This window comes from Nomascus leucogenys, chromosome 4 (assembly GCF_006542625.1).
Source record: "Nomascus leucogenys isolate Asia chromosome 4, Asia_NLE_v1, whole genome shotgun sequence".
Lineage (NCBI taxonomy): Eukaryota > Metazoa > Chordata > Mammalia > Primates > Hylobatidae > Nomascus > Nomascus leucogenys.
In genome coordinates, this window is record NC_044384.1 from 31,391,536 (window position 1) to 31,414,046 (window position 22,511).

The 22,511-nt window shown below is 48.9% G+C and overlaps 1 protein-coding gene across 4 annotated transcripts in view; it reads left to right on the plus strand.

Annotated features, from left to right (window-relative positions):
* ZBTB7C (zinc finger and BTB domain containing 7C) overlaps positions 1–22,511 on the plus strand; it is a 395,502-nt gene that overhangs the window by 90,897 nt on the left and 282,094 nt on the right. Inside the window, exon 3 of one of the 4 annotated variants that reach the window (XM_030810479.1) lies at positions 18,829–18,941. The exons of the other annotated variants lie outside the window; for them this stretch is intronic. The gene's annotated coding sequence lies outside the window, so the exon portion shown is untranslated. The remainder of the gene's footprint in view (positions 1–18,828; positions 18,942–22,511) is intronic. 4 annotated transcript variants of the gene reach the window in all.

Genomic DNA, 22,511 nt, shown 5'->3' on the forward strand with positions numbered 1-22,511 from the left:
GATGCCCATGTGCACATTCCTATTACTCAGTAAGTACATTCACTTGGCTGCAGATTTGTGAAAGCCTTTCATTGCTAGTGCATGAAAAAGGGGTATTTCATACGTTTCACATTAGCCCTGTGATTTAGTTTCTGAGTGAATAAGAATCAATGCAATGGCCAACTGCCACCAGTGATCCCATTTATGTTGTATTACAGGCTGCTACGGCCCCACCTTTGACTGTGATCTTGTCAGATCTGATAAGGTAACAGTAATAATAACTTAGATTTCCATTATGTGGGCTCTTCCCCTCCAAGGCATTCCTGCTGCATGTGTGCCTTCTTCGTTTTCTATCTGTGCTTGTCCAGGGTGTATCTGAGTCAGCCAGGGTCCTCAAAGTGAGTTTCATCTTAGAAAGAGGTCTCAGGATCACTTATCAGTTAATCAGTTAGTAGACCAGTCAGTCATTCAATCCCATGTTACCATGCACAGCACCTTTCAAACTCAGTGTGGCCAAAGGGAGCTCCTGACATAGTCCCCACAGCCCTGGGAACTGACTCTGTCCTGTAAACAGCTCCATTGTCCTCCTGTCTGCCAACCCTGCTTCTACACACCCTCTCGCATCACATCCACGGTGGCTCTGCCCGCTCTATGTGTTAATGCCTCTGGACTCTGCCGCTTCTCTCTGCTCCTGAGTCGTCACGTGGTCCAGCTCACCACGACCTTCCCTGGACCAGCCCAGACAGGCCCCCCGGCATTTCCTGCCACCATCCCCAGCCCAACCCAGTCTTCACACAGCACACAGGAATTGCTCCGCTAAGCCTGCTTATCTGAGCATGTCATTCTCTAATTTAAACCCTCTCATAGCCTCTTCTTGCTTTTAGGATAAAGGCAAGAAATTCTTATCAGGGCCCACAAGCTCCTGCTCACCTCATCAGCCTCCTCTAGCATCCTCTTCCCTTTTGGTTTCTCTGCCCTTATGAACTCATCACCTCCCAAAGGCCCTAATCCCATCACCCTAGGGATTAGGGTTTCTACATGTGAGTTTTGGGGGTATCCACACATTCAGACCATAGCATCACAGTTGTAAATAGATGTCTCATTTATTTACAATTGTAAATAGATATTTAATTCCTAATCTGCCTCCTCACCGGAGGGTAAACTGCATGCCTCACTGACACCTGAACCCCAGATCCTGGCTCAGCACATAGTACTGTTTCCCATCTTAGGGTGGTGTGCACACCGCTATCTTGGGGTGATGGCTTCCCTCGCCTTCTCCAGGTTGACTTTAGCTCACCCATCAGAGAGCAGCTAGATGGTCCCTTCCCTGGCCCTCTGGGCTGGGTTGGGCCCCCGTTTATATGCTTCTTAGTCCATTTGGGCTGTGGTAACAATATCATAGACCGAGAGTTCACAAACAACAAATTTGCTGCTCATGATTCTGGAAGCTGGGAGGTCCAAGATCAAGGTGCCAGCAGACTTGGTGTCTGGTGAGGATGGTGCCTTCCTATACTCATAGATGGTGCCTTCCCATACTGTCTTCATATGGTGGAAGGGTCAAGGCAGCTCTCTGGGACCTCTTTTAAAAAGGCACTAATTCTATTCATGAGGCTCTGCCCTTCTGGCCTTATCACCTCCCAAAGGCCCTAATCCCATCACCATTGCGATTAGGGTTTCAGCATATGAGTTTTGGGAGTATACACACATTCAGACCATAGCATCACAGTTGTAAATAAATGTCTCATTTATTTACAGTTATAAGTAGATGTTTAATATCTGCCTCTTCACTGGAGGGTAAACTCCACACCTCATTGACAACTGAACTGCCGGATCCTGGCTCACTGCACAGCCCACAGTAGGAGCATGTTAAATCATTGGGTGAAGGAAGGTATGAGCAAACTGTGTCCTAAAGGGGCAGGGAAATACAAAGAATACAGGACCCCCAGTGAACCCTCATTTTGTAGCAGCAACACCAAAAGAATGGCAAAGTCATAGAACTGCAAAGGACTTTGGTGGTCATCTCAGGCCCACCCTCTGCTTTAAGGGAGGGAGTACAGACCGTGGATAAGACCGACGTGGGTGAGACCATAGGCTCTGGAGTCAAACTGCTTTGTCTTGTTGTGTGCTCCTGAGCAAGTTGCCTAACTTTCCCCAGGCTCAATTTCTCCAGCTGTAAAATAGGGACAAAGCCTTCCCCAGAGGAATGTTGTGAGGATTATATAAGAAAATCTGCAGAAGGCACTTAGCATAGTACCAGCCCTGTACAAATATTGGCCAGAGGGTGACACTGAAGCCCAGAGATGTTAGACCTCCTCACAAGATCATACCATTCCTTAATGCAGAGCCTGGCTTTCTTTTTTTTTTAATTGATGTTTTGTTTTAATTTTTTATTTCTACAGGTTTTTGGGGAACAGGTGGTGTTTGGTTAAATAAGTAAGTTCCTTAGTGGTGATTTGTGAGATGTTGGTGCACTTGAGCGGTATACACTGAACCCAGTTTGTAGTGTTTTATCTCTCACCCCTCCCACCCTTTCCCCCGAGTCCCCAGTGTCCATTGTATTATTCATATGCCTTTGCATCCTCACAGCTTAGTTTCCACTTATGAAAGAGAACATACGATGTTTGGTTTTCCATTCCTAAGTTACTTCACTTAGAATAATAGTCTCCAATCCCATCCAGATTGCTGTGAATGCCATTAATTCATTCCTTTTTATGGCTGAGTAGTATTCTGTCATGTATATATATATATATACACACCACAGTTTCTTTATCCACTCATTGATTGACGGGTATTTGGGTTGGTTCCACATTTTTGCAATTGTGAATTGTGCTGCTATAAACATGCAAGTGCAAGTATCTTTTTTGTATAATGACTTATTTTCCTCAGGGTAGATACCCAGTAGTGGGATTGCTAGATCAAATGGTAGATCTACTGTTAGTTCTTTAAGGAATCTCCACACTGTTTTCCATAGTGGTTGCGCTAGTTTACATTCCCACCAACAGTATAGAAGTGTTCCCTTTTTATCGCATCCACGCCAACATCTATTATGTTTTGATTATCAGAGCTTGGTTTTCTGAACTGGCCACTGACTGAGCTGTCTCTCAGAAGTGCTGACATGGTCCTTGCCCTCCAGAGGTTTCCCGTCACATTGCTGTAGCACAGTGTTTCTTCACCAGGGTAATTTTGCCCACTCTCTTCCAGGGGATATTTGGTGGTGAGGGCTGGGATTGTCCCAGACTTGGGAGGGGAGTGCTGCTGGCAGAGTAGGTGGAGGTCAGGGATGCTGCTAGACATCCTGCAATGCCTGGGACAGCCTCCCTTCCTCTCCCCACCTGACACAGCAGCCCAGAGTGTCAGTGCTGAGATTGAGAAATCCTGCTTAGGGTTTATAGGAGGGCTATGGGCAAGCCAAGTCCACTGGAAACTAATCTGATGAAGGCCATCATCTGTAAGGAGGGCAGGAGGCAGCTAGGAAGCCTCTATCTAGGGAAAATGGCCTCTCTTGTTTGGGGCTATGCAGGGATGGAGGCCTGGAGATAGAACTTAGAGGCAGGTGTGAATCAAAGGAGCTGTTTGGAGCAAAGATAAAATATAATAGGGGCAGCCTGATCCAATGTGAATGGGGTCTGGGGAATAAGAGTAATTTCTCTGAGTGTTGGCTTTGCCAGAACCTTACAGACATCAGCATCCACCTCCTCCTTCCATCCCATTTACCAAACGGCCTCCAGCTCATTGGAGATTGAGATGGGGGTGCCTATGCAGAGATGCTGCTCTCGGCTGGGGCGGATCGGCACGCAGCCTGCACCATGCAGCCCATCTGCAGTGGCTCTGTGAGCAGGCTGCTGAGGCCGGCTGCCCTTGGGAGGTGTGAGGATGCAGGGGAAGTGTAAATCACACTCCATCCAGTTTCCCCACCCCTAGCCCAGCACCATTTTCACCTAGGGAAAGTCTAATAAAAATGCATCCCAAGTCCTAGTCCTAAAGGAGCAAGGATGGGAATGGGGAGGAGTGGGGGAGGGGAAGCAGTCCAGTGCAGCTTTGATTACAGGTATCTGAGCTGCAGGGCTTTTCTGGCCTTAGAAGCAGCCTAGGGAAGCTGGTGGTCCTGGATATCCACTCAACTCTCCAGGCTGCAAGGTGGCCCTGCAAAAAGTCCCCAGTTTCCAGCCCATCATGTGAGGTAGGTGGGTACATGCTCTACCCAGCACAGTGCCTGCCAGCTTGGGTACAGTCAGCTCATCTCTGGGCTGAGCAAGCCCTCCAGAGGTGCCTCACGTCTGTGGAGGATGCACCAGCCAGGGCTTTGTCTGGGAGAGCAAGTGGCTGAAGGGAGGCTTGTGGCATGACACACCCACAAGGGAGAGGGACAGGGGAGCTAGACCAGGCCACCTGAGCAGTGGTTCCCCACCCTGGATTGCATGTTAGAATCACCTGGAAGCTTTGAGAAAATTCCAGTGCTGAGGCTATATGTCAGACCTGTTATAACAGTCTTGGGGTGAGACTCAGGCACCAATAATTTATGAATTTCTCTAGGTGATTTCAATGGGCAGCTAAGGTAGAGAACCACTGACATAAAACCTAAACCTTCCTGGGCTCTGACAGTCTGGCCACATTGAGGCCTATAATGAGGGCACAACAGGACCCCTGGTTGGAGCTCAGGGGGGCAGTCATGGGGCTGGCAGGCCCGGGGTGGGGAAGGATAGTCAGCCCCCTGGCTGCACAGATGGTCAGGGTTTCTGGTCAGGCTGGCTGTAGGAGGACTTAGGAAACAGCATGTGGAATCAGAAGCGGTGGCCGCCTGAGCCGGGGTCTGAGAAGCAGGGCCGCGGCTGCCAGCGCACTTCCTGCAGCTGGCAAGCGCCCTTCAGAGCTGCAAGGGAGGGAAGGAGACAGGAAGTGCCCACTGAGCTTGGCCTCTGATATAGCATTTAGGGTAGATTTTGTATTGCATGTCTGGCTTTGGCTGTCAGCCTGGGAGCCCCCAGGAGAGCAGCAGCTGTGTCATCATGATATCTGGGGTTTGGCCACTTCTCACCTCTTCCACTGTCATCTCTCAGGTGCTGGCAGCCATCACCTCTCACCTGGATTAGCACAATAGCCTACTGATTGGCCTCCCAGCCTCTGCCCCCAGTTCTCCTAGGTGCAGCGGCCAGCAGGATCCGCTGACATGTGTCAGATGTTTCCTGCCTTGCTGAGAGCCTTCCAGTGCCCCCTCTCCACCATGTCACTCAGTCAATGCCAAGTCGCCACAGCAGCCTGCAAGAATCAAATGACCTGCTCCATCTTCCCACCTACCCGTCTGCCCACTTCCCCCTCGCTCCACTCCCGCCACACTGAACCCCCTGTGCTAGCGCATTCTTGCCTGAGGGCCTTGGCCTGGGATGTGCCCTCTGCCTGGAAGCTTGGCCTCCAGAACCCTCCTGACCCCTCCTTCTCCTTCATTTCCACTTTGCTTGCATGTCCCTTTCTCGGTGAAGCCTTCTCTGCCTGTCTACTTCCTGTCTCCTGAATCTTCCTCATTTCTCTTCCTAACACACTTGGATATCAACATTTTATCTTTTGCTTACTCGTCTCCCTGCACTGGAATGTGAGCTCCCAGAGGCTGGGAATTTTTTTTCTATTCTATTCACTGATGTAAACCTAGGGCCCAGACAGTTTCTAGCCTGCAACGGTCACTCTGTGTATTTGTTTCTGTTTTCCCTGCTTTTGAACTATCGGTATTTAACCACAATATTTGGCATGTGACAGTCTCTTTATTGGTCTGTGCGTGGGCTGCCTTTATTTAATTATGTATTTACTTGGTTGTTTTTATTAATGTAATGAGCACCCAAGAACCCATTGCCCAAAACAAAGCTAAGATTGGACAAAAGCCTACATCCAAACATTCCCGGGCCTCCCACGGCAACCATTTTATTCCACTTACATATATTCCTAAAAATATACATTTTATTATCATTACTTTTAGCCTCGTTCAAAGCCTGTTACGCTGTATGTAATCACTGCAGGCTTTTTCACTTAATAACGTATTCAGATCCACCTACACCATTGCATGTGCCATGCTGCTTTCCTTTTGACTATAAAAAACATGTGTGGAATGAATATTTAGCATTACGTCCCCCCATAGTGCCAAGGTCATAATCGTAGCTAACATCGATCAAGTTCTTTCTCTGTGTGAGGCACTCTGCTAAGTGTTTTATTAACCCCATTTAACATATAGGAAAACTGAGACACAAAAGGTAAGCAGTTGGCCCAGGATCGCACCCATGTGGCTTAAAGGGGCAGAGGCAGAATTTGAACCCACATAGTGTGTGTGGCTCCAGAAAACTTGCTTCTAACCTTGTACTGCACTGTCTCTCTAAATGAACACCTGAATGAGCTCACACACACACTTACCCAGACCGCCAGCCCCAGAGGAAGCCCCACGGATTTGGTTACAAATCAAGTTTACACACACACACACACACACACACACACACACACACAGAGGCATTCTGGCATCGTTCATGAATACTCGTTAATTGACACCAAATTTATGGTAGGAGAAAGCGACCTTACTCTCTGATGCTTGCTAAGATCTTTCTGTCTCCCATCGCCCTCTGTCCATCTCTCTATTAAAATAAATGCAGCTGGGCCTTATGTTTACAGGGGTGGGGGCTCAGAACTTACTCCAGCAGGCTGAGCCCTTGGGCTTGGTTGCCAGGGGAGGGGAACAGGCTGGAACCCGTGACATGTTGGCTCTGGGAAGAAGGGGCCTGCTTGGGGCCCCTCCACACCAGGGCCCCAGAAGACGTTGGGGGCCTCACTCAGGAGTGCCCTTCTTGGGGAGAGACTCTTTGAGTATTAGGAACCAATGAAAGTGGTGCGGAGCCTGAGGGCTGGGCACAGGATTCAGCAAACAATAGATGCTGTTGAGAACAATCGCCCCTGCCCCAGGGGGTATCTGCAGCAGGGCCAAGTTCAGGCAAATAAGTGAACACTGTTGAGGCTTTGGGCTCAAGCCCAGTGTTGGGCTCCTGTGAGTTAGGCTGGACCAGAGGGAGGATGTGGGCCGCAGATGCGACCCTCCTAGTGTAAGGAACAGCCTGTCGCCATGCCAGCACTGATTCAAAGCCTGGAGCAGCATGGGTCTACAAGGGGCTGTGTGGAACTTGCCTCCCTGACCAGCCGGCAAGGCAGAAAAGGCCTCTCCAGGAAGCCAGAAGCCCAAGAACCAAGCAGGTGGGCCTCTAGTCCAGAGGCTTCATCTGGAGGGATGGGGGCAGTGGAGGACTTGTGAGGGGAGTTGGTTCCCAACCAGTCCCATGGGAGGAAGAGAGGAAGAAAACTGAAGTGAGTTTTCGTTTGTTTTTTGGTTGCTTTTTTAGTTTTTTTTTTTTTTTTTTTTTTTTTTTATGCAAGTGACATGTTCTGCTGGCATCAGTAGGGGGTGGCAGAGAGCAGAAGACAAACAGCTGGGCCTCCATGGGTCACAAGTCCACCTTAGCCCTCAGTTTCCCCATCTAGAGGGCCTGGAAGCCTTGGAGCTAAGGGCACGTGTGGCGACTGAAGGGCTGGGCTATAGCTAGTGCGCATGCGCTGCAGTAGGTCCCCTGAGATGGGCGGGGGGTGAGGAAGGAGGCAGGGGTCCTCCAGCAGAGGGGAAAGGTCTGCTGAATGTCGGGTGAGCTGTCTCAACCCAGGCTGCATGTTAGAATGACCCTGGGATCTTCTGAAATTCTGATGTCCTGGCCCACCCCAGACCTACAGGGTCAGAATATCTGGGGATGGACCTGGGATCTGCATGTTTCAAAGCCTCCCCAGGTGATCCTTTTTGTCAGCCAGGATTGAGAACCACTGGCTCTGCCCTCAATAGCTGCAGGACCTGGGACGTTGACTTGTATTGCCTATAAGCTGGAGATGGTAATAGTATATGTCACATCGAGGCTGCTGTGAAGCTTCACTGAGATGCCATGTGTAAAGCTTGGCACGTGGCAGCCACCTAGGAGGAACCTATCCAATCAGCCAAAAACACCGGTGCCTCCCTGTACTTTGCAAACAACCTCTCAACCTGGCATCCTCACAGCAAAGGCATCAGGGACACAGGACATTCGGGGAAATGTTTTGTTTCTGGAATCAGATCGGGGTGAGGCTGGCCTAGGGAGCTGGGTCAAAACAGTAGGCACTGCCTTGTGCCAGAGACTGAGGTCAGGGCTGAGCTGAGGCACAAGTTGAAGATCCCATTCCACTAAAGGCTTTAGCTTTGGCTGTGATGTCTGGCTAGGAGCAGTTTTTAGCCAAGCCTGCTGAAAGGGCCACAGTTTTTGAGTGTCTTTTTTTTTTTAATTGAGATGGAGTTTCACTCTTGTCACCCAGGCTGGATTGCAGTGGCGCAATCTCAGCTCACTGGGTTCAAGTGATTCCCCTGCCTCAGCCTCCCGAGTAGCTGGGATTACAGGCGCCCACCATCACACCTGGCTAATTTTTGTATTTTTAGTAGAGACAGGGTTTCACCATGTTGGCCAGGCTGGTATTGAACTCCTGACCTCAGGTGATCCCCCTGCCTCAGCCTCCCAAAATGTTGGGATTACAGGCATGAGCCACCGCACCTGGCTTGTTGAGTGTCTTCTATGTACAAGACAAGTTCGCATGAATTATTTCACACAATTCTCACAGCAACCATGTGTGATGGATACACATATCCCCATTTTACAGGGTCAGAAATTGAGGCCCAGAGAGGTGTGGCAGCTTGCTCATCATCACCTAGAACGAGGTCTCTTCATTGCCTCCTGTTTTGGTCCTATAAAGGAATACCTGAGGCTGGGCAATTTACAAAGAAGCTTATTTGGCTCACAGTTTTGCAGGCTGTGCAAGCACGGCACCAGGATCTGCCTGACTTATGGTGAGGCCTCAGGGAGCTTTTACTTATGGCAGGCAAGGGGAGCTGGCATATCAGATGGCAAGAGAGGGAGCAAAAGATGCCAGGCTCTTCAACACAACCAGCTCTCCTGTGAACTATAGAGCAAGAAGTCACTCATTGCCAAGGGCATGGCACCAAGCCATTCATGAGAAATCCACTCCCATGATCCAACACCTCCCACTAGACCCCACTTCCAACACTGGGGGTCACATTTCAACGTAAGGTTTGAAGGGGATAAACATCCAAATGATGTCACCCCCATGCTGCAGCGGCCTTCCTGCTACCATCACAGCCTGTGCTTGCCTGCTCAGGCTAGGGGCTGGGGGTGGAGGAGGAGTGGTGGGGAGATGGAGTCCCAGCTCTTCAGATACCTGTGACCCCACTTCAGGCAGCTCCTACTCCTAAACCCATACATGGAAGGATTATTCTTTTCAAAGTCCTTTAAAACAAAAACTAAAACAAATCCCCTTCTATTTTCCATGAAGATTTTTAGTAACATTGTTTTGAAAATTCCAATTCTGTTTTGTCTGTAAGGAAGGGAAAACATGAGGAAGGGAGTGTTCTTTTAAGCCCAGCAGGAGCCGGGTGTCCAGGTGGTTGATGGTGTGAGCCAGGGTCCGGGTGGGAGAGTGGGAAGCCTGTTGCCAGGTCTCTAGGGCTGGAGAGTTGATGCTGTGGCTCTCTGAAGGCAAGAGGAGTGAGGACAGTGAAAATTGCTGATCCTTTCTTATGGGGGCTGGGCGCTTCCTGTGCTTAGGTAGACCTGAAGGGCTATCCTCCATCCACAGGGCTTCTCCATGGCCTTGATTATACATCTTTCCAGTTGAGTTATGCTTTAGGGGTAGGGGGCAAGAAGCAAGAGACCCCTAAGTATCAGAGCTGGACAAGTCCATTGAGTTCACCAGCCTGGAGATTCTCTGAACAGTTGGATGGGGTGGGGATGGAGGTGGAGCACAATTGTGCAGCCCCCTGGAGAGGCTGATCTATCTATGCCCATGAGGAGCCACCCTTCCTACCGGGAGTGTGGGATTTGGGGCTGAACACAGGCTCCAGTCTACCTCCTTACCTCCCACTTTGCCCAAAATAAGGAAACTGAGGCCCAATGTGGGAGGTGCTCCTTGGGGGTCCCCAGGCTAGTAGGTGGCAAAGCTGGGGCCTCCTGAGTACCAGGCCAGTGCCCTTTGCACTCAAACCAGGCAGGGGTTGCAGGGAGCGAGAGGAGAAACTGACGACCTTGGACATCATGAGTCCCTGTGGGGAGGACCTTCACTCCATTGTGAATCCAGATACGCGATCCCTCAGGTTTGCTTTCCTCACTAGATCACAGAAAACCTTCTGCCGTTTCCCTGTGTCCTGTGGGGGTTTTGAATTTTCAAAAATCCCCGAGTCCTGTGAGCCTCATCCAGCGTTGGTTTGCCAATTTACCCCCAGCAAACTCCAGCTGTTGCTGAGCTCCTCTCAACTGGTGCTCCTCTCAGGGTCAGCTCTCTAGGTACCTGCTTTATGCAGAAGTTGCTGCGTTCCAAGTATCTCGACTCCACTGGCTTCTGAAATCGCACACATTATGTCCCAGTTCTAATTGGCACTCATGAAGGCATTCCCCAGGCAGATTGGGTAGGCTTTGACAGCCCGAACAGAGGACAGAGGCTGCCATGCCCATGGTCACCATGCCCTCTGCAGAGGGCTCCTTTTATCTAAAGGGGCTGTGCAGACCCCAGGCGAGGAGGGGGAGCTGAGGGAAACCCATTAACAGCCGGCTCAGGACTCCCCTGCTGGCTGCAAACAATGCCTGCCTGCCTGCTTGTGAAGCACTTGGAAAATGGCTCATTAAAAATGAAAGCCAGGGTTGGGGCGGGCACCTCGGGTGGCCTGCAGCCTGCACCCTTCTCCCAGCTGTCAGCAGTCTCTAGGGGATGGGCTGGTCTGGAGAGGTGGGGGCAACTGTGGGCTCTTCCTCCCCTGGTCTCCAAGGAAGCTCAGCTGGAGAGCCCTTGCTGAAGAGGATTTCTGGAAGAGGCTGCTGTGTCTTGTGCCCAATTGGGGATATAGTACTGCCCATACCTGCTATCTCCCATCATCCTGTGCACTAGTCCCAGCAGCTGTTGGCCACTATGTGCGGTGACCCCACCCTTTTGTCTCCTCTCTGGGCTCTCCTGCCCTTTTCCTCCTTGACTGGACATTTGAACTTCAGATAAGCAATGAGAAGTTTAGTAGTGGCAACTAAAAATGCATCTAGGCATTGATACGTGTATCCTAGGGAGCAAAATCATCCCTTTATAACTTGAGAATCTTGAGGGGCTTTTAAGAGGGGACTCTGTCATTGGTAAGTCTTAAGGTTGCTTTTGCCCTGTTCCCCAGGATTTAGAGGGAAAGATCATTGTAGATGAACTGAAGCAAGAAGTTATCAGTAATCCCACATATTGCACAGAATATACTTATACTAAAAAGTTATTTGTTGTTTATCTGAAATTCAAATGTAACTGAGCATCCTGTACTTTTGTTTACTAAATTTGGTAACCTTATTGTGTTAGTTCGTTCTTGCGTTGCTACAAAGGAATACCTGAGACAGGGTAATTTATAAAGAAAAGAGGTTTAATTGGCTTACCGTTTTGCAGCCTGTACAGGAAGCATGGTGCTGGCCTCTGGTTCTGGTGAGGCAGGTGGCGACAGGGAGCCATCATGTCACATGCCAAAGCTGGAGCAAGAAGGAGAAGGGGACGGTCCCAGACTCTTAAACAAACAGATCTCACATGAACTGAGTGAGAACTCACTCATCACCAAGGAGATGGTGCTAAGCCATTCATGTTCTGCCCATGATCCAGTACCTCCCACCGGGCCCCACCTCCAACGTTGGGAATCACGTTTCAACATGAGATTTGGAGGGGATGCACATCCAAACCATGTTACTCACCCACAGAGAAATCTCCCCACAATAGGGCTGGGTCCAAGCGGGATGACATCTGTATTCTGTGGCTTCTATCCTCTGCAAGACCAGCTCTACTTACTCATGCCCTGGAGATTGCAGTTAAAACACGCAGGTTCTGACTGAGTTGATATAGGGCAGGGCAGAGACCCTACATTTCTAGCAAGCTCCCAGGCCAGTGCTAATGACCTATTAACAAGGCCTATGCTACTGGTCCAGGGACCATACTTTGAGTAACAAGGAACTAGAGCAGTGATTGCAGGCTGAACCTCAGGACTTTTGGGGAGCAGGGGAGAGGGGTTTAAAAACGCTGCTGCCTGACCCCCACAATTCGGATCTAATTTGTCTGGACAGGGCCTAAGCACCAAGGTGATCTAATTCCCAGGCAGGCTTGAGAACCACTGCCCTAGGCTCACTCTTAGCAACTTCTGTCTGCACTTGCTGGCCTGAGGCCTCTGGGTTTTGCTAGATACTGCTTAGACTCACTCCGAACTCCAGGGTTTCCATTTCCTATGAATGATGCCCCTGGAGCTGAGCATGACAACCACAACGGGCCTGGAAAGCAGAAATCCTAGCTTTGAGTCCATGCATTGAACACTGTGTCATCTTGGATAACTCGCCTAATCTCTCTGAGACTTAGGTTCACACTTATAAAGAGATGACAGGAGTGATAGTTGTAACAAAAGGAGGATCAGATGAACAGGACCTGATGCAAGAGCTTCTCGGGTCCATAATCAGGCATGGGAATATCAGATGAGATGATGACAATAGGAATGGAATGAAGAACTATTATATTTAGCATCGGCCTCTGTGGTCAAGAAGGTTCACATGGAATCAGTTACAATATATTGACATCCCTGCCCCCTAGCATCGTGGAAGAGCTTGTCCTGTTCACCACAGCCCAGGATATAACTCCGTTTTCACATTATGGCTGACACACAGTATGCATTCAAAACACACTGCTGAACCAACGATTGAGACACTGTTTCAGAAGCCTGGGACAGCTGGGCTCCTAGGGACACAGCACGTGACATGACCCGCACTGACTCCTATGGAGTACTTACTGTGTGCCAGGGACTCTGCTAAGCTTGTTAATTCTCACAACATTGTTGTGAGGTAGGTACTATCATTATCTCTGTTCTTCACATGAGGCACAGAGAATTTAAGTAGCTTGTCCAAGGTCCCCTAGCTGGAAAGCGGCAGAGCTGGGATTTGAACCCAGGCAATCTGACTCCAGAAGTCATGCTGGTGAACACTGCCCTATACTGCCTCTTAGAAATTAAGAGCCAATGAGCATGAAACCATGATAGAAGAGTCTACTTGGATACTTGCTGGAGGGGTAAAACAGAGTCCTGACACAAGGGATGATATGACATCGTAGTGCTGTGGGGTGGCCAGCAAAGGCCAGGAAGGGAGCTTGACAAGCCTTCTAGGGTTCGGGGTAGGTAGTGCTAAGCAGGCAGGATGAACAAGAATGCCAGCTGCCTGGATGGCCTCAAGAAGACCCCTGTGGGCTGGGAACAATGGGAAGTCGGCCAGCTGGTAGCAAGGCCCAGGAGGTGACTGGATCTCCAAGATGTGGCCGAAGCCCAGGCATGTAAGCCCAGCACGTGGGCACTGCCTGAGACCTCCTTTCATGTGCCCTGAGCAGGGACAGGCTGCACGTGTAGACAAAGGTCAGGCATTGGCTCCCTTCTAAGGGGGTCAGACTGAGCTTCACAGAGGAGGAAACCCTCCCTCTGTCCCTGAGAGATGGACAGAAACTGGATAAGCAGATGGCAGGTCAAAGATGTCTTAAGTAGGTGGGAGAATAGCAGAAGTACAGAGATTCTTGTCTTGGAAGAGTATCTAATTGAGAAATTTCAGGAATCAAAGCAGGCTTGTTGGGGAGAAATATTTGGTCTAAAATGGGTGCTTTTTCTACTTGTCTTTATCTTATTGATGAAGAAAAGTCCAAATAAAAGCAAATTTTTAATGGAATAACTTTGATATCTTTACTGTCAGCCATGCCTGCCCTTGGGACCCCCAGTGGTCCTAGGACTTCCCTTCAAGGTGCTGGGTAAGACCACAGATTTGCCATCAGATGTATCTTAGTGTGAGTCCCATCCCAGCCACCGAATAGCCATATTATTGGGCACATTGCTTTGCCTCTCTGAACCTCAGTTTTCTCATCTGTTGTATCAAGACTGTCCTGTCCATTGTAGGATATTGAGCAGCATCCCTGGCCTCTTACCCATTAGATGACGGTAGCAACCCCCTCTTACCGAGTTAGTGACAACCAAAAATGTCTGTAGACATTGCCAAATATCTCCTGGGAGGCAAATTGCCCATAATTGAGAGTGACTGTAACAGACCCTGGCTTCTTCTTAGGCAGAAAAGGCTAACTTTCATTCATTCATTTTTTTTTTTATTTCTTCATTCAGCAGATATTTACTAAGCACTTGCTATGGTACTGTGTGCTGGGCACTGGGAGATTTGGTGCTGAGCAAGACATGTGCCCTCAAGCAGCTCCCACCACGGGCAGGCAGGGGGTGAGAAAGACAAGAGAACAGACATCTACTGCATCTTGGGATCTGCTGCCTTAGGAAGCAGATGGTGCTATGGGAACATGAGGAAGAGATGCCTACCCCTGGGTTTTGTTGGAGGGGTGGGGAATCTGGATCAGAGGTATCACAGAGTACTGACTGGCAGGGGCCAGGAATCCCTCCATTTCTGTTGTCGATTGAATAAATCTGGGAATGGTGAGCAAAGACTGCACATGATGTAATTTACTGCCCAAATTGGCTGAAAAGATGTGCACACATCTGTCACATAGAGGGGCAGTTACTTTGTGCTGACATTTGGAGCCGGGCAGCCAGGGGCCTGCTGATGTGTCTCCTTGGAAGGCCAAAATGTAGAGGACAAGTGGGTTGATAGGTCACCCCACAAAGAGAATGCTATTGCTGCCAGCCTGAGTTGCCAAGTGAAATGTGCCCCCATCTCAGACTCCCCAGAGCAGCGGAGAGCTGAGCTAGGGGAGGCCAGGGGACAAGAAACCCCTGAGCTTTGAGGCAGATGCACTCCCAAATGTGTTCTGAACAAAAATCCAGCGAAGCAGTTTGCCTTTCCAGGCCCGTGCGTTTGGGTGACAGCCCCTTCCCTCGGCATTCCGAAATAAGGCTGCTCACCATCCTCAGGGGACACACACACACAGACACACACACAAAGAAAAAAGTCTTTCTCTCTCTGGCCCTTTTAAGCATGAGGAAAGACAGAAAGGCTGTTTGTTCCAGCAGTAGACTTTCTTTGGAAGTCTTGGACGTAGGTTTTTTTTTGTTTTGTTTTGTTTTAACCTGAATCCACTACTTATATTTCTGGTTTTAAAATCCAGACTTGCACACATAGCCTGGAAAACGGAACGTGGAAAGGATTGTTTTCACTTACTCAGGAGAGATGAGAAAGGAAACCTCCTCAATAACCTAATAATAATAACAGTGATTTTTAAAATTCGATAATGAAAAATAGGAACCAATTTTTTTTTTTTTTTGAGACGAAGTCTCACTCTGTTGCCCAGGCTGGAGTGTAGTGGCACCATCTCGGCTCACTGCAAGTTCCGCCTCCCGGGTTCGCGCCATTCTCCTGCCTCAGCCTCCCGAGTAGCTGGGACTACAGGCACCTGCCACCACGCCCAGCTAATTTTTTTGTATTTCTAGTAGAGATGAGGTTTCACTATGTTAGCCAGGATGGTCTTGATCTCCTGACTGCGTGATCCACCTGCCTCAGCCTCCCAAAGTGCTGGGATTACAGGCATGAACCACCGCGCCTGGCCAGGAACCAATTTTTGAGGGCTCGCTATGTGCCAGGCACTTGACATTTGCAACTCTTACCAGAACCTGGCAAATAGAACTCACGGTACCATTTCCTAGGGGGGAAACTACTGAAGCTTGAAGTTGCCCAACTAGAGTATTTGGTGCAGCCAGGATTCAGATCTTGGGTCTGAAAACAAATGAGAAAAATAAGATAATGTAGTACATTTTTTATAAGATTCAGTTTATCTCTCTTAAAAGGGTTGTCCTTTATTCTGAGATTTACATTCTTCCAACATTTTTGGCAATAAGATGTGGTCTCTTTTATGATAGCTATGGAGATAGTAGACATGCGTAACATGACAATTTGGTACCGTTTCCTTTTAAAAACATATCGTATAGGTCTGTGAAATTCCCTCACGAATGAGATGCTCATGTGACAGCCTTGTCAAGAGCAGCCCCTGCTGCCACTATCCCCACTTCTGTGCTGTTCAGCATTTTTTACACTTCCTGCTTAAGGTTGTGGATTTGCCAGAGAGGGAGAATGAGGAGGAGGAGAGAGCAGGAAAAATGATAAGTGACAACCCTTAGGGCAGCAGTAGCTTTTAAAGAAAAGATTGTAATTCTGTTGAAAATTGCTGGAGAAGAGTGTGCAGTCCAAGTAGGCATATGCAAATTATATGCAAATCATACCCGGCCCTCCTATTTCATAACCTGGATGTAGCCCTTGGGAAAATGCTAATGGAGACTAGTGGTCTCCGGGAAGCCTCCCTTGGTGATCTCCAGGACTCTGGCCCTAATTAAAGAGTATTTTTCCAGCAGTGTGGGGCTCCAGTGATTTTCATTTTTACACCCTCTTTTTCTCTCCCTCATCTCCGCAGTCCTGTGGCCAAGCCTGAGGGGGTCTTCTAATTCCAGGGGTAAGGACCATGGCCAGAGACCTGGCCTGGAATGTTCGAGAATCTTCCGTTAAACCTCACCTTCTGTAGGGCTCCTGGGGTCCCAGCCCAGCCTCACCCTGAGGGGAGGGTCTGCTTAAAGCATTGGTTCTCTGACTTAAGCATACATCGGACTCACACGGAGGGCTTGGTAAGACACAGCTTACTGGGTTGCACCCCAGAGTTTTAGATTCAGGAGGTCTGGGGTGGGGCTCGAGAATGTACCCCATCAAGTTCCCAGGTGATGCTGATGCTGCTGGTCCTGAGACCATAATTTAAGAACCACTGGCCTAGAACGAACAGAACTACTCAAGATATGGTCCACTGGTACTGTTTGTTACCAGTCTGTGACACAAGTACAGACGCTGACAGTAAATGCTTAGAAACCCTTATTGAAGTTTGGCATTGCTGCGAAATCTAAACACATGACTATTTTTCTGTCAGTTCATTTTTATTGTATTTTACAAACGTATTGGTCAAATTGGAAACTCTGGCTGAGATGACCCAGCCTAGTAATGGTCAGGGTTCAGGGCAGCCCCCAGGCTGGCAGGAGACTCGGGATGCCCGCTGAGAAACCAAGGCAGAAGGACTCTGGCCAGCCTGGGCATGGGGTGGACTGACCCCCAAAAGTGGAAAGGTGGGAGGGAGAGGCAAGGGCAAGAGGTCATCCTGCCCTAAATGCCAATAGAATCGCCCTTAAGCTGGCCTAACTCCAAAACGCCTGCCTTTCCTCTGAGATGGGGAATCTGGGGGCAGGGAGTGGAAGAAGCACTGGTCAGACTGGTTCAACCAAAGTGGCCTTGTCTGTACACACCTAATCTTGCGTGTGTGTGGGTGTGTGGTGGATGGCCTTGCATGGCTGACATGGGAACTCACATGGCCATACATGGCTGGTGTCTTTTGGGTGCCTCTTCCTTTATGCAAAATGAGTATACAAAAGTCCAGCTTAGAAAAGGGATAGATTGGCATGGTCTTGTGAGGTTAATTCATTTTTAAAAGCATTAATTGTTGGAGTCCCTGCTACGTAAAAAATGTACCAAAAATGTAGCCTATGCATGGCTTCCACGACAGCCATTGCATAAAGAGATACCTGTTCTTACAGAGGAAGGCAGCGGAAAAGTACGATTTATTTATTTATTTATGAGATGGAGTTTCGCTCTGTCACCAGGCTGGAGTGCTGTGGCGTGATCTCGGCTCACTGCAATCTCTGCCTCCCGGGTTCAAGCGATTCTCCTTCCTCAGCCTCCCAAGTAGCTGGGATTACAGGGGCCTGCCACCACGCCCAGCTAATTTTTGTATTTTTAGTAGAGAGGGGGTTTCACCACGTTGGCCAGCATGGTCCCAATCTCTTGACCTCGCCATCCATCCACCTTGGCTTCCCAAAGTGCTGGAATTACAGGGGTGAGCCACCCACACCCGGCCAGAGGTGGGTTTTAAACAGCATTATACATTGCTTAGAAGGCTCTGACAGCAATAAATACCATGATCATAAGTCGTCTAGCTGGAAGCTCTCTGGCCTAAGAGTCTGGGACTTGGTAGCCCATCTTGGCATGGGCCCTGACCAGTCCCTGGCCTGGGCAAATCCTTTTCAGCTAGGAAAGAAAGTTCTGTGATTCCAACCTGCCATCTTTGTAGACAAAGTTTTGACAGTTTATGGTGACAGTGTGAGAAGTAATTAGTTGTCATGTGCCTTTGGGCATATGAGGATGCTACTGGCTCTTCAAGCTCAGAGTCGTAGAACGTGGAGCCTGGAAGGGGACATAGCATTCATCAGCCCTTCGTTTTATAGTAGTAGAAACTGAGGCCCTGGAGGTCCTGGAATCTGCCCCAAGTGGAGCTTGTATTAAGGCAGGCAGCCTGGCCTATTGTTGGAGGCTTACCATATAATTAATGGGATTTGGAGTAATTACAGGGACAGTAAAGCCCCTCATTTGTTTCTCATGCCAGGCATGAGATTCCTTAGGAGGGTGGAGTGGGAGAGTGGAGGGAAGGTGGTAAGGAGGTGGCAGATAGTTGGCAGATCACCTCTTGCCGGGCCTGCTCTGTGGAACACTGGCTCACATTTTTACTCTGTGTGCCTCAGAGAATTCCGATGCAAAGGGCATATCTGTTTTAAGTGCCCACCTATTTTTCCTTTGGGGATAATTCTTGTTGGGTTTTAATGCTAGGCTTTAAAGAACCTGCTTTTTTGTTTTGTTTTGCTGTCAGCACCATGTAAAAGGTAGGCATCGTTCTAGGGAGGGATGGCTGGGCTCTGACTCCATACCTGGGGACAGTTGCTGACCTCTGCTACATATTCACTTGTAGGAGAAGAGGAGAGGAGAGAAGATTTGGGTTGTGATAAGAAGATAAGCATATCGGACAGATGATTGGCAGCTATATGGAATTCTTTATGGAAGTCAGAGCCTAGTAAATTCCAGGTACCTGAATACTGGACTGTTCATTAATTCAACAAATATTTATTGAGCATCTAATATTTCTCACTGTGCTAACTGGAAATACAAAAAGTTTTGGAGACTAGCGGTGATATGGTTGCACAACACCAAGAATGTACTTAATGTCACTAAACTGTACACTTACATATGTTTAAAGTGTATGTTTGATTTTGTGTATATTTACCACAGACACACACAAAAGGTAGCAAAACAGAATTGGGTCCCTTCTTCCAGGAAGTAGCTGGTGTTCTGCAAACTCTCCCTAACTGTGGCTGAGCCTGGACCATGGGTGTTAATGATCACAGTGGGAGTTACGAGGAAATCTTACCCAGAGCAGGCTGAGGAGAGATCACCCACCCTCAGCCCATTAAAGGAGGTGTCTACACAGCAGAGGATGCTGACTGTCAAATTTCTTGCTAAAATGTGATTTTGAGATGTTGCCCCGCATAGGGAGTGTGCTCAGGTTTGAATTTCTGTTTGGAACTAATGTTTCTTCACAGACATTTGCAGGTGTGAAAACCTTGGCGGTTGCAATCGTGGTGACACCTTGAGCTCAGGCTCTGTTTGTTTGTATTTTTTCTTTCCAGGATGTTTCTGAGCATTTCTCTTGCAAAAACTTCAGTGAGCTGGGGCTACATAGCATTATCCTTGGCTTCCTTCATGTTTCCTGTGGGCTGGCCACTAGTGCACATGCCACCCTTGGGGCTGAGGGGAGTAGGCAAGTGACCTGAGCTCCCTGAGCCTCAGTTTCTCTGTCCATACCAAATCCTTAGGAGGTCTGAGCACACATGATGGAGGGTGAAGTATTTAGCCACGGGTCTGATGTTCGTCCACTCTCCCTAACTGTCAGCTTGGAGTATTTCCACTTATTTGGGCATTAGCACATCAAATCTTACAAGTAATAATGCATTATTACCTAACATCTTCCCATGTTAGGATTCTCTCCACTTGGATTCTATAGCACCCAGGAGGGGTATCACCTCCTAGTATGTCTGACATGTCTCACTCAGTGCTGGGCACTTGGTAGATGCTCAGCAGATATTCAGTGATTACGCATAGTTTGTTCATAAAGCTACGGTCTGGGCAGTATTTCCCAGGATAGACCTTTAGCTTGCCCTCAGCGAAGCCCAACTCCAGGTCCCTGAGCGGAACCATCCTGGGGATCTGACAGTCCCATGTAAATCACAGATTCCTACTCGCTATTTAACCTTTTGTTTTGGAACCGTAGCTCTGGCCTCTTCAGATTGTCTCAGGTATGGATGGCTGGGTCACCCAGCAACAGCCACGCAGATAATTACACGGATTTCAAATTGTTTCCTACTTTATGTCCTCAAAGCAATTTCAGAATCAATTTGAGGTTTGACAGGGAACAGTGGAGGTCTCGCAGGCCGGGAATGGCGTGCTGGGCCTGCTTAACGCTCGTTATAATTCCAGTGGCAGGCCCCGCGCACCTGGGGAGCAGGGCGCTGTCCTCTCTTGCAACTCAGGAAGAAAATCAATCAATCAATCAATGAGAGCACAGCTAATTAAAGGTAACAAAGGCTCTAGGCACCTCAGCCCTCTCTGCAGAGTCAGGCCTGTTCAGCACTAGTAGGAAAACCAGGCTTGTCTCAAACAGAATTAAAATGAAGTCAAGGTGTCAGAAATCAAATCTAGCAAGGCTATCTTTTTTTTTTTTTTTTTTTTTTTGAGATGGAGTCTGGCTCCCATTGTGCTGGCTGGAGTGCAGTGGCGTGATCTCGGCTCACTGCAACCTCCACCTCCCAGGTTCAAGCGATTTTCTTTCCTCAGCCTCCTGAGCAGCTGGGATTACAGGCGTGCGCCACCATGGCCAGCTAAGTTTTGTACTTTTTTTTGAGATGGAGTCTTGCTGTGTTGCCCAGGCTGGAGTGCAATGGTGCGGTCTCGGCTCACTGCAACCTCCGCCTCCTGGGTTCAAGCCATTCTCCTGCCTCAGCCTCCTGAGTAGCTGGGATTACAGGCACCTGCCACCATGCCTGGCTAATTTTTCTATTTTTAGTAGAGACAGGGTTTTGCCATGTTGGCCAGGCTGGTCTCGAACTCCTGACCACAGGTGATCCCCCATCTCGGCCTCCCAAAGTGCTAGGATTACAGGCGTGAGCCACCACACCTGGCCAAGGCTATCTTTTTTTAACAACAGGTGTGTACCCCACATTGGTGTGAGGAACACCTTCCTAGGAGCAGTCTTGAAGTGGATTTAGATGGTTACTCTGGTTTCAGTAGAGTAATACAACTGGAAAAAGCACTTGAGGCTACCCCTCATAAACTGGATCAGAACATTAGAAGCAGGCAGCTGGGCTTATGCTCTGTGTGTGGGGCCCCTGCACATAGAGAGGCCATGGAGTATGATGGTTAAGGTGTGGGCTCTGGCCCAGACCCCCTGGGTTCATTCCTGGCTTTGTCACCCACTTGCCAGGGGACCCCGGGCTGGTCGCTGCAAGGTCTTCATCTGCAAGATGGGGGTGGTCGTAGCTCCCACCTCTGGAATCTTTGGAAGATTACATGAGTTAGCACTTGTTAAAGGCTTAGAACAGCATCTGGCACAGAGTAAAGCCTTGCTACTCTTATCACAGAACCATTTCCCTAACAAGGGAACTGGTAAAACTATCCTTGACTTTGCAAGAAGTGAGATAAGTTTATTTTTGGTTTCACCTTGCAAAAGGGATATGGAGACCCAGAGGGGTGAGTTAACCTGAGTTCACAGAGCAAAGTGGAAGTGGGGCCAAGCCTGGAGTCAAGGCCCCATCACTGCTTGGACCAAGTGCCATCTGAGTTGTGGAGCTTATCCTTGGCCTACCTGGCCTCTGCCCAGCCTATTGCTCCCCTCCACCCAGGCACCCCAGGCTCCAACCTTCTTCTAAGCTTTGCTCCGACGTCTTCCACCCCACCTCTATTCTTATGGCCATGATAAGCTCAAAGCCTCATCTTTTGTGGAGTAGTTTGTATTTGATAGTGTTAACACCTTATGCTAAAGGAATGAACTTGTAGTGTCAGGAACCTGCTCACAAGTTGGGAGGAATCTGGGGAGGCAGAGAAAGTCCTAGGGCCCTGCTTTCGCACCATATAGCATTTGGCCTACTTCTCACTGACCCTGTCTTATAGATTCTGGAGATAAAAAGGAGCCCCTGAGTCTCATCAAAGGGAGGTTGGGGAGCCTTGGTGATTCTCAGGGATCACTACCCGCTTTGGCTGTTTGCCTTTTGTTTTGGGAACCTTTGACTGTTATGACTGGCTTACCTTCTTCTGCTCCTCCACTCTCATGAGAGATCAAGTCAAGGGGCAAGACGGAAACAGTGAAGTCATTGGCTGCTGAGGTGCACAGAAGTCAAGAAGTTCCAAGCTGTGTCCTCCACAGAGGGTGCAAATTGATCTTCTTGCACGGGTGCACATTAAGCACTCCCAGTAATAGGGAAGGGAGGGAGGGGAGACAGAAGCTTTGGCAGCCTGGCCTGCTGGAACTGCTGGTCCAATGCTGCTTCCATCTTCCCCTGTCTTGCATCATTCCTAGCACTGTGAACGCTAATGGGACTAAAA